General features: G+C 33.1%; 2 pseudogenes across 2 annotated transcripts; both read left to right on the forward strand.

Annotated features, from left to right (window-relative positions):
* Window positions 1-125: 125 nt before the first annotated feature.
* LOC143251271 (hemocyte protein-glutamine gamma-glutamyltransferase-like) lies at window positions 126-3,606 on the forward strand (annotated as a pseudogene). Its single transcript, XR_013028553.1, has 7 exons — window positions 126-298; window positions 771-874; window positions 1,129-1,297; window positions 1,970-2,065; window positions 2,234-2,520; window positions 3,177-3,336; window positions 3,459-3,606. The product of XR_013028553.1 is annotated as a hemocyte protein-glutamine gamma-glutamyltransferase-like (transcript).
* Window positions 3,607-17,058: 13,452 nt separating this feature from the next.
* LOC143251260 (hemocyte protein-glutamine gamma-glutamyltransferase-like) lies at window positions 17,059-24,946 on the forward strand (annotated as a pseudogene). Its single transcript, XR_013028551.1, has 14 exons — window positions 17,059-17,409; window positions 18,417-18,626; window positions 18,942-19,220; window positions 19,338-19,458; window positions 19,619-19,745; window positions 20,062-20,239; window positions 20,689-20,827; window positions 21,296-21,399; window positions 21,654-21,822; window positions 22,504-22,601; window positions 22,767-23,051; window positions 23,705-23,864; window positions 23,987-24,123; window positions 24,629-24,946. The product of XR_013028551.1 is annotated as a hemocyte protein-glutamine gamma-glutamyltransferase-like (transcript).
* The last annotated feature ends 1,094 nt before the right edge of the window (window positions 24,947-26,040 follow it).

Consider the following 26,040-nt stretch of genomic DNA (forward strand, 5'->3'; position numbering starts at 1 on the left):
TCCACATCATAAAAGCGATAAACAGAAGTAATATAGTGATTTCAATAACCCAAGTTATTGTTTTAATATTTACTGTACATCACGAAAATGTACTTACGAAAATTTTGTCGGTTGCTAAAACATTTTATCAAACTTTAATTTGATGTGTTATGGTTACAGTTTGCCGAGCCTTGGGGCTCCCCTGTCGGCCAGTTTCAAACTTCGTGTCAGCTCATGATGCAGACGCCACATTAACCATTGACAAACTATTTAACGAAAACGGAGATCAGATGTCTGGAGGAACAAACGATTCAATATGGTACTTAAGGTTTTATGTTACTTTAATGTGATAATATTGTTCCAAATTATTGTATATTAACGGCATGTTCAGATAAGATTTAATTACTAGCCGTTTTAGTACAGTTTTATAAAGAGTTTCTGCATTTGTTTTTCTTATATATATATATTATATGATATATAACTTTTGAAAATACGTTTCTAAACTGTGAAAAGTTAAGGGAAAGTAGCTCATTATAACAGAAGGTTTTTCTTTTATCTTTATGACAAGAGCATCCTCTAACGATCGATCACAAAACGTGTTAAGTAAGTGTGACTTTGTCACTGAGTTTTGAACGGAATGAAATCAATGTTTTAAACATTTTTAAGTATTATATATAAAGAAATCTTTCTTCTGTGATTAGTTTTACAACACGAAACTCGTTCACTTTATTCAGATAACCTCTGAATAAGAAACAAAGATGTATTAACTAACTCGACAACTCGTGTTTCAGGAACTTCCATGTATGGAATGAGTGTTGGATGGCGAGATCTGACCTTCCTGCAGGATACGGGGGATGGCAAATAGTTGACGCCACCCCACAGGAAACCAGCGAAGGTATTGTGCAACTCATAAAAATTATAGTTTCTATGTAAATATTTGAGAATATATTTACGTACGTGTGAATAATACGAAAACTGTGGTTTTGTATGATGACTTGCAGTTTGGATCTTGCAATTTAATATTAAACTCAGTTAAAGCAAGTTTCATAGTCTTAGAATCAAGAAATTTTAAAGCAATATCAAAAATTACTCTTTACTTTAAAGTTCTGGAAATATAATTAGAAGATATGTTTTGATATTTTCACTCAGGTATCTATCAGTTAGGACCAGCATCTCAACTAGCTGTGAAAAGAGGAGAAGTTGGATACAGATACGACGTCCCTTTTGTCTTCGCTGAAGTCAATGCAGACATCGTGTACTGGCAGAAAGACCGAAAAGCGGAAACTGGGTGGAAAAAAATGAAAACAAACACTAGCCAGTACGTAATTTTAAGTGTTACATGTTGTTTCTGAATGTACACCGTATTCACAGATATAAACACGCTACACAAATAACAGAGGACAAGGCACTTGTAGTGGCTGATACTCTGGTTGGCTTCTTTTATTTCGTTCCGTAGTAACAACTCAGGAACGTGTATACCTGAATACAAGTGTCTGCGACCTCATAGTTCAGCCACCTTGTATACAAAGTGCTGTTAAGGTTGAAAATTCCAGTTCCTGAAATCTTATGCATGTTTTTGAGCACAATACATTTCAGTTAAAAATACCGCTTTGTTTTATCTATATAAATCACACTTCTTATTTATAAGCTGGTCTTTGCTTGCATAATAAAAATAGGCCCGAGAAGACAAACTTTTCTTATGATAGGTTATTCCTCAAAGATAATTAATCCAATTATTAATTAATGCAATCAAAAGCTATCAATTTGATATTACGTCTGGCTGCAGATATTGTTTAAAAGATAATTATTTTTTAGTAGACGTAAATGTTCAATGTTAAATGAATTACTAACAAGTAACTGACTGAAGCTATTTCATTTCCGTTCCATGTTAGGTTTAACTCCCACAACAACAACTTGCTTAATTTGAGAATTAGCTTGTTTCAAAGGCACAATACGAGTGTGATAAACTGTTGTTTTTTTAAACTTATAGTGTGGGCCGTCTTATACTAACAAAGAAGGTTGGAGTTGATGATGATTATGGAAACAGGGATGCTGAGGATATCACTTACGAGTATAAAAACAAAGAGGTAGAAAGTAACCAGTATATGTTTATAAAAATAAACCGACGTTTTGAACACTTGTGTATTGGAGAGTTTGTTTATTTTGTTTCTAAGTGGAAAGCTACACAATGAGTTTGAAAAATAAAATTGCACCAGAGAATCTTGTTGCCTGATAAAACTGGTTTATGTCCTGCAGGAACCGAGGAAGAGAGAATGTCTGTACTGAACGCCACAAACAACGATATTGTGAGACACAGATTCGACCGACCTGTTGAAAAAGAAGACGTTTCATTCGAGCTATTGGAGAGTAAGAAAGTGATGATAGGACGGCCATTCGATGTAACAATAAAGATTAAAAATCTGAGCAGCAAACCCAGAACAGTGTCAGTCATATTGTCAGCCAGCAGCGTTTACTACACTGGAATTACAGCTAAAATGTTGAAACGGAAGAGTGATAAATTTATCCTTCAACCTAAGCAAGGTACACTTATGTTACCTAGTTTCACTTTTCTTGTATCCGTATGATTTGTACTGATTAGAAGATAGACCTCATGAGCTGTTTATAGAATAATCTAATTACCATATGTAAGGTAATTGATAAACAGGACAGGTGTGGGTGTTGACGAAGTAAATAGAGTTCTGATAAAACTGTAATTGCGTAGTTCAGTTTTTAGTAACGTAGAAGTCTAATACAACTTTATTTAAAATGATAAACACTGTTGTACTAGTTCAACATAACTGTTCTTAAATTAATTAACACCATTGTTTCTAATTGAAGGTTTTCTATCATAGCAACAAATTTGTTCTAATATATATATGTATATATTTAAAGTTAAATTTGATATTTCCCAGAAGTAATGTTCAGGAATTTTCTATCTTTATATAAGTAACGAAAAATGATGATGTAACTAAAGATATGTATTCACAATATTTATTATTAAAAACAATGAATTACATAGAATTAACTTGTGATCTAGTGTTGTCACAAGAAAAATGTGTAGCATAAACGTGTACAAATGAATTTAACGTTCGGTACGCATTGAGAAATAGGTTTAGGGAAAATTGTAATAACTGTCTGTAGGGATTATAGAGATTCGTTTTACATAGAAAGTTATATTAAATATGTGTTATTTACAGAGGAACTTCTTTCAATTAAATTGACCTCAAGCGAATATCTCGACAAACTGGTGGATTACGCCATGATAAAATCTACGCTTTGGCCACAGTGATGGAAACGCAGCAATCCTGGTCTGGTGAGGACGATTTTGTACTGGACAAACCGAAGTTGAGTCTTGAGGTAAGGTCAAATAAAGTTATTATTTTTAAAATTCTAACGATAGACACTACATTATGTTCCATATCTAGAATCCATGATAAATCCTCGATAATGAAATGTACTGTTATTATTATTTAACTTAGGTCCACGGAACTCCAGAGGTTGGAAGACCATTTGAATTAGTTATCACTTTTCAAAACCCACTGAAAGTATACTCTGGAAGATTGTGTCTTCAATATTGAAGGACCGGGACTTGCAGGACCGTACCATTCATAAAAGTTCAGGTGTGGAAAATGTGCTTTCTCGTTGTCTTAAAATAAAGTAACTCTCCGTATTTGAGTAAATTTAATTTCACACAAAATTTCTTTAAACCTATCCGTATTTACGAACAAACAAATACCATTCGTCTTTACTTTATAATAACAATTCTAAAATAAACTAAATCAGCGACAATGTGTGAGAAGTTGATAAAACACGGTTAAAAGAGTAAGAGATACTTCTGAGACTTAACAGTTGTTTCTCATATAGTAATTTTAACTTTGTTTGTAATATTGTTTAATTTTAATTTCATTTAACCAACATTTAAATGGTGAGATAATTATACACAAAAAAACTCAATTAAGATCTTCTTAAGTCGAACAACTGTAGTTCAGAGACTAGTTATGATTAAGTTTGTTGATTAACATCGAATTTGAATAATGTTACCTGTTTAACTACGTTTAAAACAATACAAAGTTTACAATGGATGGTTATATTATGTATGTTTCATAACATAATTTTGTACCATTACAGGGATATCAAACCAGGTGAAACTATAACTCATAACGAAAACTCGTTCCTCAGCAGCCTGGTTTCCAAGACAATATTCGTCACTTTCAGCTCTCGGCAGCTCATCCAGCTCATGGGATCAAAACATATTGAGGTGATCCCAAAATCCGATCAAACCACAACGAGACTTTATAAGTTCTGTTTAAAGTTACTGTTTGAGATGCAGTGTTGTAAACTTTAGGTTATTGAATCGTGTTGTTTAATTAATATACTCGTATTTCTGTGTAACTTATGCCTTTCAGGGATCAACTTTTTTTTTTTAAGCATGTTAATTTTCTGTTTTTGCTTTCTCATTGCAATACGATATGTTATAATATTTCTTGGAATTTTTAAATATATTTTTGAAGTCTTGAAGATTGATGCTATATTTATACCACTTGGGTTCAACGAGTGAGCAATTTTTCACTTAAAATATATTTTCCATGTCTCCAGTTTAAATCACGTATTTGTTTCTGTTAAAATACTTAATATCTGTTGTGTATTTTTCAAATTAAGATCGTATTTATTTATTTATTTATATATTTATTTATTTATATCTCGTGCAGTAGATGACAAAATGCTCATAGTGTATTAAACTTTTTTAGAAATATCAATGAAATATAGTATCTGTTTGAATTAATTCGTGAAGGTAGGTTTGCCATTAAGTACACTTTCAAAGTTAGTTCCTTATTAGAACCACAAAGAAAATCGAAAAACATTTTAATTAAAATATCCAAGTCATGGTGATGATTTCATGTCTGGAAAGTGAGTTGCGCTGGAGTAAACAAATAACGATTTCAATTTGAAGATCTAGAATTAACAAATTTCACGTTTTCAAAATCAATGACATTTTTAAAGTTTGTTTTGTCATACCAAAGTCACCTCGTATTATTTGTTGTGTCAACCAACTAGAATCGAACCTATGATTTTAGCGTTTTATTTCTGAAGATATACCACTGTTTCACTTGATATATAACCCACATGTGAATACTTAAAGAATCTGTTATCAAGGTCATACCAAAAGAGTTATTATGTTACTGTTTCTATCACTGGGTATATTCTTGTTAATTAATTTGTAAAAAATCCAACTCAATAAACAGAAACAGAAAATGTTTCATTTCTTCCAGCATACATAGTTTCACAAAGTAACACCAACTAATCCACATGTCTAACTCACAGAGAAACTAAATATTGCTTGTTAAATTTCCTCCGTCGTATATAACACCGTCTAACAGACTGACTCTAAGTGATTAACCAGCCCATCCACTAATTCACTGTGGTATTTTTATGAAATACTAGTTTTCCAAAGTCTTTCGAAAATTGGATATGTGACGTAAGATTTAAACACTGGAATTTCTGAATAATTACGTCATACCGAACCTTTTATCTAGAAAAAAAAAACTAAATTAAATCACTCAAAAGAAAACCTATAACTCTGGGCCTTCAAGACTTTGAAATCGTTAGAACAATTTTAACACACAAATGGAACAAAGTGTGTTAAAGTTCCATATTATTTATGTATTCTAATGTACAATTATGAAGATGTAATATTTGTTAATGGAATTATCAGTACTAAATCGTTAATTAAACGAAAAAAGAAACAAGATCTTTTTACTCTTCCGTGGTTTGTGGAACTTGGACGAAACGATCTCTGTCCTTTGTTTTCATTTTGTGTCTTATCACGTGGCGAGTTCTCTATGGTAAATGGTTGAACGAATCCTTTTATGTCTGTAGTTCTCTTTATAATCTGGACGTTGTCTCAACAGGTTCTCATGCATGTTTAATTAGTTTGCCGAAAGCTAAAGTTTTGCTAGAGATGTAACAATTATCTGGTCTCCTGTCGACGTCTTTCGAAAGATTGTCAGAACACTTAATATTTCTTCTGGTTTCTTGTCTGTTACATTCAAGGTCGACTCTTCTCATAACACTGTGCACCAATCTTTGTAGTTATCTGAAGTCCATTCTCTAGCGGTGTAATTGTTATATAATGTATATTTGTTTCCTTGTCGTAGGCTATAAAACAATTTGAAACTACCCTAACTTCAAAACCGCGTTTCTAAATAAGTAATTTTCAAATATGCACTCATTCTTGGTATGTATTATCCACACAGTATGAAGTGTAGAGAATATATTCTGAAGACGGCTGGAACGGGTGTAAGAATTGTTATTATAAAAGTACAGAATAATGTTTCGACCTTCTTAGATCATATTCAGGTCTTTGTTTTAGTTTCAATATGACCTAAGAAGGTCGAAAGGTTATTCTGTACTTTATTTTAATTAAAATACTGATACCCATACCAGCCGAATAAATTTTTATTTCGTGTGGGTTTCTCGTTATCAGGAAGCGCAGAGAAGTTATCCACAGGAACTGTAACATTCTTCTTGTTGTAATTTTATGTCCACTTTCAGTTCGAATTATTCGATAATAATTCTTTCTCTCTAAATGAAATTTTCGCTCTCTGTTACTAAATCCAATACTGAACAGTTGTCGCTGTAGAACCAGTATTGATCAACATGTTTCAAGGATTTTCATCAACGAATCCATTATCTCGTGTGCTGGTTTTTATAAATAATTAACAGTTTATATATTTTAGAGTAAATGGAGTTTTGTTAGTAAAATCTCGCCCATAAGCTCAGCTAATTCCTATTGTCCGATGTCTGAATTACTCACTCTCACCGGTTCCTTCATCTGACTAAAGTCGTCACTATGGCGATGTCTCACTCTTTAAATACCATCTGTTTATTCCTTACACTCTATAGTGATGACTGTGTTCAAACATATATAACAGTTCTCTTTTACTGACATCCTTTGGAAGGAATTTTAAATCCCTATCAACTTATTCCAACAGTTATTGGTAATATGTCCTTTCACGATACAGTCGAAATAACTACTGTCTTGTAGTTTCCATCTTCCGTTCTAAATAATTAATTATTTAATTATTCGTTTCACTTCTTCTGGAATACCGTCAGAGGGAGTTCAGCTAGCACAGATAACCCTAATATTGCAGTGTAAGACTAGATGGAAAGCAGCTAGTAATCATCACCCACCGCCAACTCTTGGGTTACTCTTTTACCAACAAATAGTGGGATTCACCATTACTTTATAACATCTCACGGCTGAAAGGGCGAGCATGTTTGGCGTGATGGGGATTCGAACCCGCAACCCTCGAATTACGAGTCGAGTGCCTTAACCACCTGGCCATGCCGGGGCTCACTTTGCGTGAAGTGATTATCCTGAATTTCTGTATGGTGTTTTTAGATCTTTATCGGTGATTTTAATGGATGTAAGTTCTATCGTCAACTGTCAAACTTCCTTCAAAGATGATCATATGCCTTGCTTTAGTCTAATTCAGATATCCTAATATATTACGGTAATTTTGAACTGCTGAGTGGATTAATGAATCCACACTTCATGTGGAACATCCTTACAAGATATCTTGATAAAGGTTTTCAAGTTCTGTTAAACTATCATCCACACTCTTTATTCTGCTTCAAAACTGTTTTATAATTATTATATACAGGGATGTAGAAGGAAAATTAAAACTGGCGGAGGACCAAAGCTGATTGTGTGAAACATTACATTAGTTTCTCAGAAGATAGTTACCATCAGAACGTTGCAGGCTTTTAAAGGAACGGTTACATTCGTAGTCCCTGTTGTAATCATAGTAGTTAGTTGGGTCGAAAGGGAGAATCCGTCAAAATTGTAGGGTCGGAATATATAGGCGTGTGAAATCGGAGTTATAGAATATTTCTGGAAGATTATTTGTCGAAGGTGGTCAACAGTGGTGGTAAATGTTTGCTTGTTTTTTCTACTGATATGAGGCGTAGTCTACGTGAACTTGGTGGCATAAATGGTATGTCTGTTTACATGGCTGAATCTTTGGTTTCAAGATGTTGATTTGGGAAACTTGAACAGTTGTAAAAGTACTTCTGCTTGTTCGGACGAATTGGACGATAGAGGGTGGAGTGGCGCCTGGTGGCAGTTGGGTTGATAGCTTGAAGTAATTTTGATTATTAGATTGCCAAGTTGGTGAAGCGTATTTACGATTTCCTCTGTAATGTTTTTCGGTTTTGAAATGAAAGAAGTAGTTAAAGAAGACATGGCTGATAATAAGTTCTTCTGTCGGTTTGGATTGTGTGATGATTTTTTTTGAATTAATTGGCAGTTAATCGGGAGCGGATTCATTGAACACCATGCAGTTTAATGTTGTTGATTGTTCGAGGGATTGTTAGATTTCATCAAGAGTTATGGTGAATCAATTCGGATGAAAGCTGAACAATGATCAGGTTTATCTGTCTAAAATTATGGAGATCCCGTCAAAGGTAACGGATGAGATTGCGCAGCTTATATCGGGACATAGCTAAAAAAAAAAAAAAAAAAATTGACCGAGTTGCAAGTCGAGAGATTTCAACTGCTTAACACCCTCTCCCCAAAGAACTATACCAATACAAAGCTTATAAGTTATAAAGATAAAAGACTCAAACATTCAATGTGGTAGAAATTATATCAGCAGATAACAGACTACAGAAAAGGGTGGATTCTGGTTAAGTCAGTGAAAAGTGAATAAACCTTGCTAAATATGGTTAATGTTGCTAGGGCCATTATCATGGTTTAATGAAAAATCACTTGCCTTAATAATTTCTGTAGATTCTAAAGAGTTTGTTTCTTCTTCGTGGACACAAATTTGTATAACACGAATTGCGTTGGTGAAGTAGGAGGGTGTAGGATGTATTCTGTCATAGGTGGTGGTTAGTTCTCAGATAATACCGATTAAAAACAGTTACTTAAGATACAAAGACTAGGTTTATAAATCAAATTATGGACTAATGATTGGATTCATCCATTTCCTCTACTTAGTGACCTCTCTGTTAATATTGTTTTGTGTCATTCGTTGTGTTATTAGTTGGTTATTTAAAGAAAGCTATTAAATCATTTGAACACTCCTCTGTGTCCAGTCAGGGAACTATAAAAACAACGCATTTTTACTTTTTAAGTGAAAGTTTTTGTTATTTTAGAGCAAAGACAAAGTGACCTATTTGCTGAGTATACGGCGGGGAATCAAAACCTGGATATTAGTTTCGCAAGTCCGTAACCTTCTCTTGTAATACTGCAGCGAATAGCTTAGACCTTTAGATGTAAAACACAGCGTGTTAATAAAAATAAAGAATATAAACAATTTGTTCTCAAGCTAATATATTCGTGAGAAAAAGACCCAGAGTTCCTCTATGAGGTACACCACAGCAGATGAACAACGTGGTCGTCCCACTGTCTACACTAATATCAGTAAAGGGGTATCTTTCAATTTTGGTAACAGAAATATTTATAGACAGAGAAAGCAGTAAGGAAAAGGCGCTTGTATGGGGCTCAAGTCTCACCGTAACGAGTCTTAGCGTCCCCCTAAATCCCTCTCCCAACAAAAGAACGCTTACTTTTAATGTTGACCCACTTCTCGTTCGTTTGAAACAAAATAAAACGCAGAGTACTTATTGGTTTTAAGTAGTTTGACTGAGAAATGTATTTAATTTGTATAATGAAAGGATTTCTCAATTTAGACTGGATCGCTAATTGTTTTATACAGTTCAGAAATAATATTAAGGTAATCGTAAATCAAGAACTTTTCACCTGTGTAGTTGTTGTATATTATTCCTTTAAGAGTTTCTCCACGAGTGTCTCTCTGAACTAGGTAGCTGCTGGCAAATCCACCTTTGTTTCATTGTCAAGACTCTGTCTAAATGATCTGTATCAATAAAAGGAAGTGTTAGTGTACAAAGCTTTGTTTTCAGGAGATAAAGCCTCTAAATAACAAGCACCTCACTATTCAGTGAAGACGCTGAAGAGCCCATGCTTCCAACATGTCTTGCAAAAATATCGTATGTAACATTTTGAGATTCATGTTAACTGCGTTTTGTTTTTCAGTTAGTTTTCCGCGTTTCATAATTATATTTGACGTGTTTGTATGATTTTTGTTTATATTCCTTTTTTCATGTATAATATGTAAAGTTTGTTTTATTTGTTTGAAACATTATTTAAAATATGTGACCGACAAGTTTTATAATTTTGAGTTTAAGATTTAAACGTCATTTTATTTACTTTCAACTATAGGTAATTTAGCTTCAATTTATATTTATGAGTTGTATTATGATTTTGACGTGTTTTATTAGTTTGAATATAATTTGTTTTATTCTTTTGAAGTGAATCCTAAATTTATGTAGTATTCTACTTGATTTTTCTAACTATTTTTGAGGGATTTATGTATCGCCATATTGTAGCCTTTGTGTTTTTAGTAGAGAAAAAGATTTGGTGGAACACTGTGTCACAGCAACACAAAACATCTGTGTTGGTGGTAAGAAGTTACAAGGCCCGATATGGCTAAGTGATTAAGGCGCTCGACTCGTAATTTGCGGGTTCAAATGGCCATCAATACCACCATTCGTTGGTAAAGAAGTAGCTCAAGAGTTGGCGGTGGGTTACGATGACTAGCTGTCTTCCCTCTAGTGTTACAGTGCTAAAGTAAGGACAGCAAGCGCAGATAGACCTTGAGTACCTTTGCGCGACATTTAAAAACAAACAAGAAGTCGCAATAGATGCTCCTATAAATACCAAGAAATACAAAAGATCAAAAGAAGAATTACCGTCACAACTTAACTTTTGCGAATTTGGGCAGAATCTCGAAGACAAAAACCATATCCACAGCACAAAGTTTTCTCCACAGTAATATACGGTCATACGGAAAAGAAACAGCTAAACTTTGTATAATAGCATTCACCAGGCATGTCTTTTTCTGTTGTTACAAGACCGACCTGTGGATTCGTCTTGCGTTTCTTTACAAGAGTTATTAGGTTCTGAAACATTCTAATAATCGATGTTAATTCTGATTGGGCTGATATCTTTCCAGGATAACATGACTACGCTGATGGGGGAAGATGCACATATGATTCCTCCCGAGATGTGAAAGACTTTCAAAAATGGACAGAGATTCATAACAGTTCCTTCATGATAGAGGACAATTTAAATGGATATACCATATAAACACCCTGTTGTGATACTTACAGCTTGCAGGCCCGGTATGGCCAAGTGGGTTAAGGCGTTCGACTCGTAATCTGAGGGTTCGAATCCCCGTCGCACTAAACATGCTTGCCCTTTCAGCCGTGGGGGCGTTATAATGCGACGTTCAATCCCACTATTCGTTGGTAAAAGAGTAGCCCAATTGTTGGCAGTGGGTGGTAATGACTAGTTGCCTTCCCTCTAGTCTTACACTGCTAAACCAGGGACGGCTAGCGCAGATAGCCCTCGTGTAGTTTAGCGCGAGATTTCAAAAACAAACAAACAATACAGCTTGCATATCTCTTTTCTCTCATAATTACGAAACTTATGAGTCTCCAGATAATTAATTCATTGTTGTTAGCATAGTTCACGCCACAAAAAATTAAATACAAATATGAAAGAGAATACACAATTATATTTTTTCTTTATGCTTACTAATGTTACTGCAGTTATACACACACACGTACATACAATCATAACTTAAATAAAATTCACGAGAATATAAACTCTGCAAAATGTTTACGTAATATTTTCAGGCTGCTGCCATCTCTTTTCTTGTACTGACAGACGTTGAACTTTAAAGTATGAATATTACACGAAGCATCGTAGTGTAGAAACAAATTGTTGATATAAATCTTATATTGTGTGGATTTTCACTCCAAATAAGTAAATATTTTTTTAAATGTATTTAAAACGTAGTGGCCACATGATGAAAAATACCCTTGAATTATCAATATCTTTTACGTGTTACTTTTCAAATTTTAAATATGAATGCTATCGTCTACTTCTACTTTGAAGTGTAACACTATTATGTACTTTGTAATCTATGGGTATGTTTTCCATATCCAGTATAAGAGGTCCCACTCTTTAGCAACTCATGTCTTTCACTGAAAAATGTTTTTTTTATTTGTACTTTCGAAACCACTAAATCGAAAGAAGTTGACTTTATAATAAGCTTTATGTCCCCATTATTTCGGAAGTGATGCTTTTACATTCTATTAGTGGAAGTATACCGATAGAAGAACCATGAATTTAAAAAAGATTACATACTCGTTGAATATGGATCTGCCTAGCTGACGTCAGCATGAGAGTGGGTCTGGCATGGTCAGTTGGTTAGGGCGCTCGACACGCAACTTGCGGGTTCCGAATTAGAATCCCCGTTATACCAAACATGCTCACCCTTTCAACCGCAGGGGTGTTATAATGTGATGGTCAATCATTGGTAAAAGAGTAACCCAAGAGTTGGCGGTGGGCGGGGACGACAAGCTGCCTTCCCTCTAGTCTTGCACTGTTAAACTGGAGAGGGCTGGCCCTCATGTAGCTTTGCGAGCGAGGTTACCACATTACATTGTAGTTAGAATAAAATAAAACGTTTCACCGTCACAACACTCGTGAGTTTCGAAGCTTTAATCGCGGACCACTCGCTTGCGATTGTATGTTATGAATCAATAATACACAGAAACTTTGATATTAAATATTTTAAAAGCTTTTATGAAATGAAGTAGTCTTGTCACTTGGCCTTGTTTTCAAATTTTAAAGATGAAAACCTAATATATTATTTGAAAAAGAAAGATATAAGTACGAAGGATATGAGAAAAAAATAGATGTTTTATTTGAAGTGATACTTAAGATAAGGATAGATTTATCATTATACTTGCATATCTTCATAAGATAAATCTAAATTCAAAATTATCTGATGCATTGGTCTTGCATTGCTATAGAATGGGCTATCTGTGCTTTGCAGAACATGGTTATAGAAAATCCGATTCTCACGTCATAAATTTGAGACTTATCACAAAGCTACTGGAGCACGAGATTATTTGTATGTAGTTAATGCTGTTAAGACACAAAGCTATCTCTACCAGGCACGAGTATCGAACCAAAAATTTAGTGTTACAAGCCTCCAGACTTATCGCTGAGCCACTGAACCCATATCACTGTTCGTGCATAAGAAAACAATATATTGCTGAATATAAACTAAACAATAACTGTAGGCAAAAAAGTATAATATATATGTACATTACACTACTCATTGTTGTTAAGGGTAACAATAGCTCCACCCTTTTCTGCTGGTTTTCCTGTGACATTGCTATTCGATTTAAGATTGTTTAAAGCATTTCTTTCGTTTGACTAATGTTATTAGGACTTTAGTTAAGATCTTTACTAAGGAGACTGAGTTTTGCTTCAGAGAGAGTTATGTTTGAGAGATTAACAAAGTTGCTTGTTCGTTGTTCTTTGCAAGTTTTTTGTGGTTTCTGTTATTTTCAACATATTTGTTAGTTTCAAAAGACTTATTCGTATAAGAGTATAGAGTGTTTTTAACGGTTTTTTAGTTTGTTCGATTGGAAAAAAGGAAGTTTTGTGCTTTTTACTAGACTATTCAATGTCGTGGTAGTTTCTTTATGATAAGAAGGAATGCTGTTAGAAGCGATTTTTGTATTGGTGTTGTTGATAGAAAGCTGTTTATTTGTTATTCTTTAGTGAAGTAATGTATTAGTTTTATTGGTGAAATTTTTCAGTTTTCTTTTACTTCCTCCGTAGCATTGTATAGATAATAATAATGGGAAATGTCTATATCTAGAACATCAACAGAGTTTTGACAGAATGTTTTAGTGATATTCATGAGTTCTAAGGAGGTGTTTTCAAGGATCTGTTGCCAATTGTTGCAAAAGTTATTATTATGTGTTCCTATTGTTTTAATGTGAGAGATTGAGGTATGTTCCTGTTTATTATAACAACTGTTATGGTATGAACGGCTTTTGTAAGCTGGCAAAGTATTTTGATAATTAGATATACCTGTCATAGGACACTAGTGATAACATGCCTAAAATTAATGTCTTATGGTAAATAATTATTTCTATATCGGTTGAAAGTTACTCTTTCACACTTTGAAAATAAAGCTTTCAAATATATAATGAAGCCTTAGTTATATACTGCTTACCTCATATTTATATATACCCCAATCAAACATCATGTGTTATAAAATAATTAAGTCTGATATGTGCTGAACATATTCAGTTTTGTCTGTAATTTTAATACTTCTTCCCATATCTCTTCTTGTTTTATGAATCCACAAACTATGTATTGTTTTATCTTTCAGAAACTTCATGTTCTAATCAACTATTTTACTTTTACTTTGATACACAACAGTACCATCAACTGATGTTAACGTTAATATTCTATTCATAAATAATATATTAAGTTTAAAATTATGCTGAAGAAATATAAATACTATTTGTTTCGTGCTATGAAATGTATAACGGAAGTATTCACCTTGATTACAAATTCTGCACTAATTTTGTCTCAACACTACATACGGGCACGTATTGTGCAGACCGAATATTGTTAGAGTGACAAAATGTTGGATTATCACATTCTGAAGCCCAATGCTGTATCTTAGCTTATTTGTCAGTGCAGCGAAAGCTTGATTTATTACGTAGTTCTTACTGTAGTCACTAATTGGTCAATTATAGAGCTGCAGGAAGAGACTTTGGGCTGTTTTGTAAACAGGAAGAGACGCAACTTTCAGCATCACTTCTGAAAACAGAGCGTAATCACCTGAAAGTTATTAGAAACTTTGAGCAACTGGAATGAACTTCAGCCCATCACGCGCTTAACTTTTGAAACTTGTAAGCATGTTAGAATATCTTAGTTTCATCATTCAAGTAATAAACAAATATGTATAATAAATATACAGAGCTAAAAAAGATGCTTAAAAATATGATTTATGAAAGCGTTTTCTATCTTTATTCATTCAAAATAACGATGTAAATAATATACACGCTCAATTATTAAAAAGAAATATACAATTACATATAAAATAGAATGATGAAAACTATTATAAAAATGGCCTAGTGAAACCAGGATGTCTTGTTGTATTGGGATTAAAGATACACACAGCAACAAGAGAAACAAATTATGTCCTACGGAAAGCTTGCTGTTAAAAAAACAGAACAATGTACTGATGTAACTTGAACTACCTTTTCATCACTTATATATATAATTACTAGCTTAAGTCTAAGACCCAAAATTTTAAAACAGATCTTTATACGAAATTCACAAACGATAACTTCAATATAATAGCAATCACAACCTGACGATTAGGGCGCTCGACTCGAAATTTGCGAGTGAGAAGATCGAATTCCTTCACCAAACATTCTCGCACTGACAGTCATAAAATATGACAGTTAAATCCACCAGTCGTGGGTAAACACAAGTAACCAAAATATTGACGATGGAAAATGTTGACTAGCTCTCTGATCACTTCAAAATTTGTGACGACTGGTGCAGATAACCCTGGAATAATTTTGCCCGAAATTTAACAAAAAAAACTCATAATTTTTTGCAGATTTCTACAGCAATTTATGCACGAGCTTGAACAACTAAAAACACCCTTTTCCCAAGAAATTTAAACGCGCATGCGCTCTTTTCCCCTAGTAGGTGAATACTCCGGGAGTTACATTAAATTGGCCTTCACGCAAACAAATAAAAACATAATTAATACAATTATAACAGTTATCGATATTTCACTTTTAGTTACACTTTTGCCTCAATATAGTGTAGTCTTGGAAAGTAATTAAGAAGAACATTCTGAAAACAAACGTATATTAAAGATGTACTTAAAAATTAAATGTGTTTTCATTTATTGTTTTACATAAAATGTTACAATCGAAATTTAAAAAAAAATCGTAGAGCCGCATTCGCCTGGATGGATCAGTTAATTATCTGTTTGATTTGGAACACAAAGCTACACAATGAGCTATGTTTACTTTGCTGGTATCGAAACAACAGCTTTAGTGTTATAAGACCACCAAATTGATGCTGAGCTACAAGTGGACCATTAAATAGCAAACATATTAGACAATCATAGTTCAACTACACAACAGGAATTACAGCAAACAACGTTTGTACAGAATTATTACTCAGAGTTGTAGCGTTTAATTTTCAAAGTTTTCATTGATATGACATTATTTGGTAACACGTCACACTATTCTAATAAACCGTTATCGTATGAAAATACCATTAATAAAAAGACTATGGTTTAAAAATACCAAACCACAAATCTGCTAATTTCAATTAATTCGCTACATATATTATGCCTAAACAAAGCTTGCATACGTTTGACTTTGACAATCAAGACGTCATCAATCTAGGTGACGTCACTATTAACTCGTACTTTTCTGGCACAAAACGTAGAATGGTTTCCTACACTTTTTTGCTCTGTATCAGATAGAGAGATGAAAATAAACTTGTGTCTATACGTGCACACAAGCAAATTGCTTATAAAGAACAGTCTAAAAAAGAAGAACTATTTAAACTCGTGACATTCGCAAAAATTATTCAAATCACTTATATATAAAAGCTATGAAAACAAGTTATGTCATATCAATTCATAATGAAAATTACTCTGATTATTTAACGCTTGTATAACCACTATTCTTGTAGCTGAAAATGTTGTTTCCTTCATAAGGCCCTGCTTCTCAAAGTACGTAGATTATGATAACGTGTGAAATAAAAGTAACAAATTCACAGAAAACAGATGGTCTGAAATGTGACGTCTTCTATAACGTTGCCCAATTAGAAACCCTGGCACTGAACGTCATATTGTTGTTTTCCTCGCGGAAGGGAATGGAATGTCCAGTTTAAGAAACATACACACATTTACTTTGTAGAATGTGTACACGTAATTAAATGAGATAAAGTCACTGATTGGCCAACACAGACTCCCTCTTACCGAGAAACCAATTTCCAATTAATAGGCTAACATATTTCTCTCGTAATTGATTCTTACCATCACATGGTGTACTGGGAAACTGGTATTTCCAAAACTGTTCACTCATTTATCTATATAAAGAAGATCACTAGCTTACTTGCTCTAAGATATCACGAAAGTTATTATACTCTGATTATAAAGTTCTTCAGAAGTTATAATTTATCTTTGCTTCAACGTTTGATTTAAGGAGTTTTCAAGCTAATATCAACAGCTAGTTTTTGTTACATACAAAGTTGACATTAATTACTAAAGCATATCGTAGTGAGAAAACTATTTGGTTTGTGTTGAGAAATCTTAACTCGGAAGATGTACAGTTTTGGGAGACTTCCATTGTCCGACGTGTCCAACAACACAGTCTCCAGTTATAATGTCAGTGACGTGGATGATTATAACAGCTACCTGCGAGACCTTTTAAGAAAGATGTTAGAAGAGTACGAGAAAAGAAGAGAATTGAACGGTTCTGAGAACGGTAGGCAGTTGATATTTTGGATTTATTGTATTCTAAATTTCATTTTATTTCTACTTCGGACATTTAATATTACCTGAACATAAACTGTAGTGTTTCTGTAAACCTCTCTCTGTCAGTATAAGTACACAATACATAGCCTCCCTCTTTATCTAATACAAAAATGTGGAGCTATATTCTCCGCCGAAGTGGACAATGTGCAGATTATTCACTGCGCAGCTCTGGTTTGTGTGTGTGTATATATATATATATATATAACAGTATTAGTTGGTTTATATTGGAAGAGACTCGAATATAGTTAAATGTCACATGAAACGGAAGAACCGAACATCTATAAGCCTTTTTTAATCTCTGACAATTTTAAACAGCTAGTAGGTTATAACTGAATTAAATCGAAACTGACAAAGAACAAAACTAGATTAATAATGTTTTAACAAACTTTTAGTCCTTTCTGAAGACATGTAATCAGATCTACAGAAAAAACTGGGCAAAGTTTGAATGTGAAAATAATTTCCTTTCCCTTGGGACAACTTAATATTTTATCTTGACCCTATGACAACGCTTCTTACATTGGGTCGGTTTACTTTATTATAACTCTTTAATTTTGTTTCGATAGTATTCTGTCTTGACCTTATGACCTCAATTCTTTCTTTCAGATTGACGTTCTTTGAAACATTTTAGGCTTATAGTTGTGTGTGCCACAGCAGTTATATATATATATTAAAGCTAATGAGGTTAATTTAACATGAGTTCACATAAAAGAACAACGGTAGTACAAATCACATATTTCTCTAATAAAAACAATACATGAAAGATGGTAGTTGAAACTTTATATATATATCTCTCATCACTGTATTATATTACATACCTTTTGCAAGAACTCCATTTCTAACATAAACAAAACCAAAAAAAAACATACAATTAGTAATTCTATCTTAGTGTTATTACGAAAGTTGTGTTTAAGACATCAGATGCAGCAATTCTTATCACTTTATTTTTGCTTTGTACAGGTGAAGATGGATCCTCGGCTCTAAAAGTAGAGAGCGTGGATTTCCTTCCACGAGATAATGCTCTAAAACACAACACCCAAATGTACGAACTCGTAGAGGGTCCTAAGCCTGTTCTCGTACTTCGGCGTGGCTTGTCGTTTACTGTTACCATTCTGTTCAATAGAGACTACGATCCAAAGAAACATACGCTTAAACTGGAAATGTCGTGTGGTGAGTCAGAATAACAGTACCTGCTACACGTTTAAAAACGTATTTATTAATCCTAACGTCTTAAAGACATATTGAATAAGTTTTGATTTTAAAAAAGGATATAATAACCAACAAACATTTAGTTTTTGTAATATTCAACTTTGATGACAGTTATTATGGGTTTGTCGATTAAGAGTTTTACGAGATCTATCTTACGATATAAAATATTCTGGAAAAATGTATTATTTTATTCTTAAGGTGTGATAAGTGCACAAAAACATACTTGTCACGTGATTATACGAATTGAAGATTTTTCTCAATAAATTTTATACATAGGTTCGAACCCTCAAATCAGTAAAGGCACCTTAGTTGTAATACCCATAACCAACAACGATTCCTATAAAGAAGATAAAACAAAGTGGGATTTGCGGCTACAAAGTCACGATGGTTCTAACATAACTCTCCAAGTACACGTGCCCTCTTCCGTGGGAGTTGGAATTTGGAAGATGAAAGTTACTTCACAATTAAAGTCAAAAGATGACGAACCAGTCTCTTCTTCAGAAACGTATGAATGCAAGGAGAATATTTACGTTCTCTTTAATCCATGGAGCAAAGGTGAGATTAAAAGTAAAAATATCCATAACTAAAACTTATGTTTTACAAAGAGATTTTTCTCATTAAATAAAGGTGCTAAGAGTACTAACGAGATGTAATTTTGTTTTTGGTCGACAGATGACTCTGTCTACATGCAAGATGATAAAATGAGAAAAGAATACGTTTTGAATGACGTTGGAAAGATTTATGTAGGTTCGTTTAACTACCCACAAGGAAGACAGTGGATTTTTTTGGGCAGGTAATAAATGTTTAATAACTTGAATAAAACTGACATTTCTCTTCACTTTAATAGCGTCTGAAAAATAAACTTTTGAAAAATATTGATGTTTATGTTTCATTTCGGCTTATAAACAGTTCTACAGCACAATTCTATCAATTCTACTAGAGTCAATAAGAAGAGTATATTTTGTATTTCAGTTTAAAGACTCGGTCCTTCCGGCTTGCATGTTTTTGTTGGAACGTTCTCGTCTCGATTACAGTTCCAGGACTAACCCAGTCAAAGTAGCTCGTGCTGTGTCGGCCATGGTAAGATTTCTTTGAAAAATCGTGTTACGAGTATTAACTAATATTACCTTAATTTAATACATTTACTTTTGTCTCTTATCAAGATTGTGATGCGAGATTTATCTACATGTTTGTTTCAGAAAATCATTAAAAGTATTTTTATTTCTAATAGTACAATAAATAATTGTGTTCATGAGTTTCAGTGTGTTGAAAACTATATTTAATCCAAGTTAATATTTCAATCAAGATACACCATAATTTTACATGTAGTTAGCAGTAAATGTAATAAATGCAAAATCAGAAATCATTAAAAACCTTTAACTTTTTCTGATTAAAGGTGAACAGCCTTAACGACAACGGTGTGATAATAGGTAGATGGCATGAGCCTTATGATGAAGGTGTTGCCCCCTGGAAATGGACTGGAAGTGCTGCCATTCTAGAAAAGTTTATGAAAAACGGAGGAGATCCAGTGAAATATGGACAATGCTGGGTATTTGCTGGTGTATGCAATACTGGTAGGTTTCGCTTCTTTCTGCCTATATTATGCGATAACTACCTTTTATTAGCTGGATTTAATAAGATGTGGATTGATGATTTGTTTTAATATCATACATTTGTCATAACGAAATTAAAACGAAAAAATCAATAATCTTAAGATATTTATATTAGTAAAAGAAATGATGAGCAATCAAAGTCATTTGTGTGACAACAAATATAACAATTCATTCTGTTAACATTCACACAAAATGATTATTAACATTTCATTATCTCGTGTTCATATCACTGCAATTCTAAAAATCTCTTTCCACATCACAAACGCGATAATCAGAAGTAATATCGTGATTTTAATAACACAAATTATTGTTTTAATATTTACGGTATATCACGAAAATGTACTTATGAATATTTTGTCAGTTGCTAAAACATTTTATCAAAACTTTAATTTGATGTTTTATGGTTATAGTTTGCCGAGCCTTGGGGCTCCCCTGTCGGCCAGTTTCAAACTTCGTGTCAGCTCATGATGCAGACGCCACATTAACCATTGACAAACTATTTAACGAAAACGGAGATCAGATGTCTGGAGGAACAAACGATTCAATATGGTACTTAAGGGTTTATGTTACTTTAATGTGATAATATTGTTCCAAATAGTTGTATATTAACGGCATGTTCAGATAAGATTTAATTACTAGCCGTTTTAGTACAGTTTTATGAAGAGTTTCTGCATTTGTTTTTCTTATATATATTATATGATATATAACTTTTGAAAATACGTTTCTAAACTGTGAAAAGTTAAAAGAAAGTAGCTCATTATAACAGAAGGTTTTTCTTTTATCTTTATGACAAGAACATCCTCTAACGATCGATCACAAAACGTGTTAAGTATGTGTGACTTTGTCACTGAGTTTTGAACGGAATGAAATCAATGTGTTAAACATTTTTAAGTATTTTATATAAAGAAATCTTTCCTCTGTGATTAGTTTTACAACACGAAACTCGTTCACTTTATTCAGATAACCTCTGAATAAGAAACAGAGATTTATTAACTAACTCGACAACTCGTGTTTCAGGAACTTCCATGTATGGAATGAGTGTTGGATGGCGAGATCTGACCTTCCTGCAGGATACGGGGGATGGCAAATACTTGACGCCACCCCACAGGAAACCAGCGAAGGTATTGTGCAACTCATAAAAATTATAGTTTCTATGTAAATATTTGAGAATGTATTTACGTACGTGTGAATAATACGAAAACTGTGGTTTTGTATGATGACTTGCAGTTTGGATCTTGCAATTTAATATTAAACTCAGTTAAAGCAAGTTTCATAGTCTTAGAATCAAATAATTTTAAAGCAATATGAAAAATTACTCTTTACTTTAAAGTTCTAGGAATATAATTAGAGATATGTTTTTGATATTTTCACTCAGGTATCTATCAGTTAGGACCAGCATCTCAACTAGCTGTGAAAAGAGGAGAAGTTGGATACAGATACGACGTCCCTTTCGTCTTCGCTGAAGTCAATGCAGACATCGTGTACTGGCAGAAAGACCGAAAAGCGGAAACTGGGTGGAAAAAAATGAAAACAAACACTAGCCAGTACGTAATTTTAAGTGTTACATGTTGTTTCTGAATGTACACCGTATTCACAGATATAAACACGTTACAAAAATAACAGAGGACAAGGCACTTGTAGTGGCTGATACTCTGGTTGGCTTCTTTTATTTCGTTCCGTAGTAAAAACTCAGGAACGTGTATACCTGAATACAAGTGTCTGCGACCTCACAGTTCAGCCACCTTGTATACAAAGTGCCGTTTAGGTTGAAAATTCCAGTTCCTGAAATCTTATGCATGTTTTTGAGCACAATACATTTCAGTTAAAAATACCGCTTTGTTATATCTATATAAATCACACTTCTTTCTCCGAAGCTTGCCCTTCATCAAAGCGTACATAATAAAAATAGACCCTAGAAAATAAACTTTTCTTATAATACATTATTCCTCAAAAATAATTAATCCGAATTATTAATGAATGCAATCAAAAGCTATCAATTTGATATTACGTCTGGCTGCAGATATTGTTTAAAAGATAAATATTTTTTAGTAGACGTAAATGTTCAATGTTAAATGAATTACTAACAAGTAACTGACTGGCTTTACTTCATTTCCGTTCCATGTTAGGTTTAACTCCACAACAACAACATGCTTAATTTGAGAATTAGCTTCCTTCAAAGTCACAATACAGGTGTGATAAACTGTTGTTGTTTTTTTAAATTATAGTGTGGGCCGTCTTATACTAACAAAGAAGGTTGGAGTTGATGATGATTATGGAAACAGGGATGCTGAGGATATCACTTACGAGTATAAAAACAAAGAAGGTAAGTAACCAGTATATGTTTATAAAAATAAACCGACGTTTTGAACACTTGTGTATTGGAGAGTTTGTTTATTTTGTTTCTAAGTGGAAAGCTACACAATGAGTTTGAAAATAAAATTGCACCAGAGAATCTTGTTGCCTGATAAAACTGGTTTGTGTCCTGCAGGAACCGAGGAAGAGAGAATGTCTGTACTGAACGCCACAAACAACGATATTGTGAGACACAGATTCGACCGACCTGTTGAAAAAGAAGACGTTTCATTCGAGCTATTGGAGAGTAAGAAAGTGATGATAGGACGGCCATTCGATGTAACAATAAAGATTAAAAATCTGAGCAGCAAACCCAGAACAGTGTCAGCCATATTGTCAGCCAGCAGCGTTTACTACACTGGAATTACAGCTAAAATGTTGAAACGGAAGAGTGATAAATTTATCCTTCAACCTAAGCAAGGTACACTTATGTTACCTAGTTTCACCTTTCTTGTATCCGTATGATTTGTACTGATTAGAAGATAGACCTCATGAGCTGTTTATAGAATAATCTAATTACCATATGTAAGGTAATTGATAAACAGGACAGGTGTGGGTGTTGACGAAGTAAATAGAGTTTGATAAAACTGTAATTACTTAGTTAGTACGGTAGCGTAGAAGTTTAATACAACTTTATTTAAAATGATAAACACTGTTGTACCAGTCCAACATAACTGTTTTTAAATTAATTAACACCATTGTTTTGAATTGAAGGTTTTCTATCATAACAACAAATTTGTTCTAATATACATATATGTATATATTTAAAGTTAAATTTGATATTTCCCAGAAGTAATGTTCAGGAATTTTTTATCTTTATATAAGTAATGAAAATGATGATGTAACTACAGATATGTATTCACAATATTTATTATTAAAAACAATGAATTACTTAGAATTAACTTGTGATCTAGTGTTGTTACAAGAAAAAAGTGTAGCATAAACATGTACAAATGAATTTAACGTTCGATACACATTGAGAAATAGGTTTAGGGAAAATTGTAATAACTGTCTGTAGGGATTATAGAGATTCGTTTTACATAGAAAGTTATATTAAATATATGTTATTTACAGAGGAACTTCTTTCAATTAAATTGAGCTCAAGCGAATATCTCGACAAACTGGTGGATTACGCCATGATAAAATCTACGCTTTGGCCACAGTGATGGAAACGCAGCAATCCTGGTCTGGTGAGGACGATTTTGTACTGGACAAACCGAAGTTGAGTCTTAAGGTAAGGTCAAATAAAGATCATATTGTTGGAATTCTAACGGTAGACACTACATTATTTTCCATATCTAGAATCCATGATAAATCCTCGATAATAAAATGTACTGTTATTATTATTTAACTTAGGTCCACGGAACTCCAGAGGTTGGAAGACCATTTGAATTAGTTATCACTTTTCAAAACCCACTGAAACGTACTCTGGAAGATTGTGTCTTCAATATTGAAGGACCGGGACTTGCAGGACCGTACCATTCAAAGTTCAGGTGTGGAAAATATGCTCTCTCTCTAAAATAAAGTAACTCTCCGTATTTGAGTAAATTTAATTTCACACAAAAATTTCTTTAAACCTATCCGTATTTACGAACAAACAAATATCATTCGTCTTTACTTCATAATAACAATTCTAAAATAAACGAATTCAGCGACAATGTGTGAGAAGTTGATAAAAAACGGTTAAAAGACTAAAAGAATCTTCTGAACTTAACAGTTGTTTCTCATATAGTAATTTTAACTTTGTTTATAATATTGTTTAAGGAGAATTTCATTTAACCAACATTTAAATGGTGAGATAATCATACACAAAAAAACTCAATTAAGATCTTCTTAAATCGAACATCTGTTGTTCAGATACTAGTTATAATTAAGTTTGTAGATTAATATCGAATCTGAATAATGTTACCTGTTTAACTACGTTTAAAACAATACAAAGTTTACACATCGATGGCTATATTATGTTTTTTTTCATAACATAATTTTGTACCATTACAGGGATATCAAACCAGGTGAAACTATAACTCATAACGAAAAAACTCGTTCCTCAGCAGCCTGGTTCCAAGACAATATTCGTCACTTTCAGCTCTCGGCAGCTCATCCAGCTCATGGGATCAAAACATATTGAGGTGATCCCAAAATCCGATCCAAGCCACAACGAGACTTTATAAGTTCTATTTAAAGTTACTGTTTGAGATGCATTGTTGTAAACTTTAGGTTATTGAATCGTGTTGTTTCATTAATATACTCGTATTTCTGTGTAACTTATGCCTTTCAGGGATCAACTTTTGTTCTTTTTTTAAGCATGTTAATTTTCTGTTTTTGCTTTCTCATTTCAATACGATATGTTATAGTATTTCTTGGAATTTTTAAATATATTTTCGAAGTCTTGAAGATTGATGCTATATTTATACCACTTGGGTTCAACGAGTGAGCAATTTTTCACTTAAAATATATTTTCCATGTCTCCAGTTTAAATCACGTATTTGTTTCTGTTAAAATACTTAATATCTGTTGTGTGTTTTTTAAATTAAGATCGTATTTATTTATTTATTTATATTTTTATTAATTTATATCTCGTGCAGTAAATGACAAAATGCTCATAGTGTATTAAACTTTTTTTAAAAATATCAATGAAATATAGTATCTGTTTGAATCAATTCGTGAAGGCAGGTTTGCCATTTAGTACACTTTCAAAATTAGTTCCTTATTACAACCACAAAGAAAATCGAAAATCATTTTAATTAAAATATCCAAGTCATAGTGATGATTTCATGTCTGGAAAGTGAGTTGCGCTGGAGTAAACAAATAACGATTTCAATTTGAAGATCTAGAATTAACAAATTTCACGTTTTCTCCACAACACACATAATATAATTACGGAGAGAAAATATTCGAATCAAGTCATTTGATGTCTAGTTTCTTTTTTCTTAAAACAACTCATTATTTAAAAGGATGAATATGTAAACACGATATACAATGATTATACCAGTTGTACGCGGTCGTTTATAAAAATCGAACCTATGATTTTAGCGTTTTAATTCTGAAGATTTGTTACTTTTTCACATAATATATAAGGTGTTAACCCACATGTGAATACTTAAAGAAACTGTAATCAAGATCACCCCAAACAAGTGATTATGTTACAGTTTCTATCACTGAGCATATTTTTGTTAGTTTATTGCTAAACAATAAAGCAAAGTTCAGTCCAATTAACAAGGAGGGAATATGTTTCATTTTTAACTAAAATTTATAACCGACATGGTTTCACAAATTAACACTAAACAAGGGACATGTCTAACTCACAAATAAAACTAAATATCGCTTGCTAAATTTTCTCTGTCGTATACAACACTGTCTGACCTACTTTTTCGCAAACTTATTAACTAACCCTCTCAACAGTTACTTCT

The sequence above is a fragment of the Tachypleus tridentatus genome, chromosome 1 (genome assembly GCF_004210375.1).
Source record: "Tachypleus tridentatus isolate NWPU-2018 chromosome 1, ASM421037v1, whole genome shotgun sequence".
In the NCBI taxonomy this organism is placed as follows: domain Eukaryota; kingdom Metazoa; phylum Arthropoda; class Merostomata; order Xiphosura; family Limulidae; genus Tachypleus; species Tachypleus tridentatus.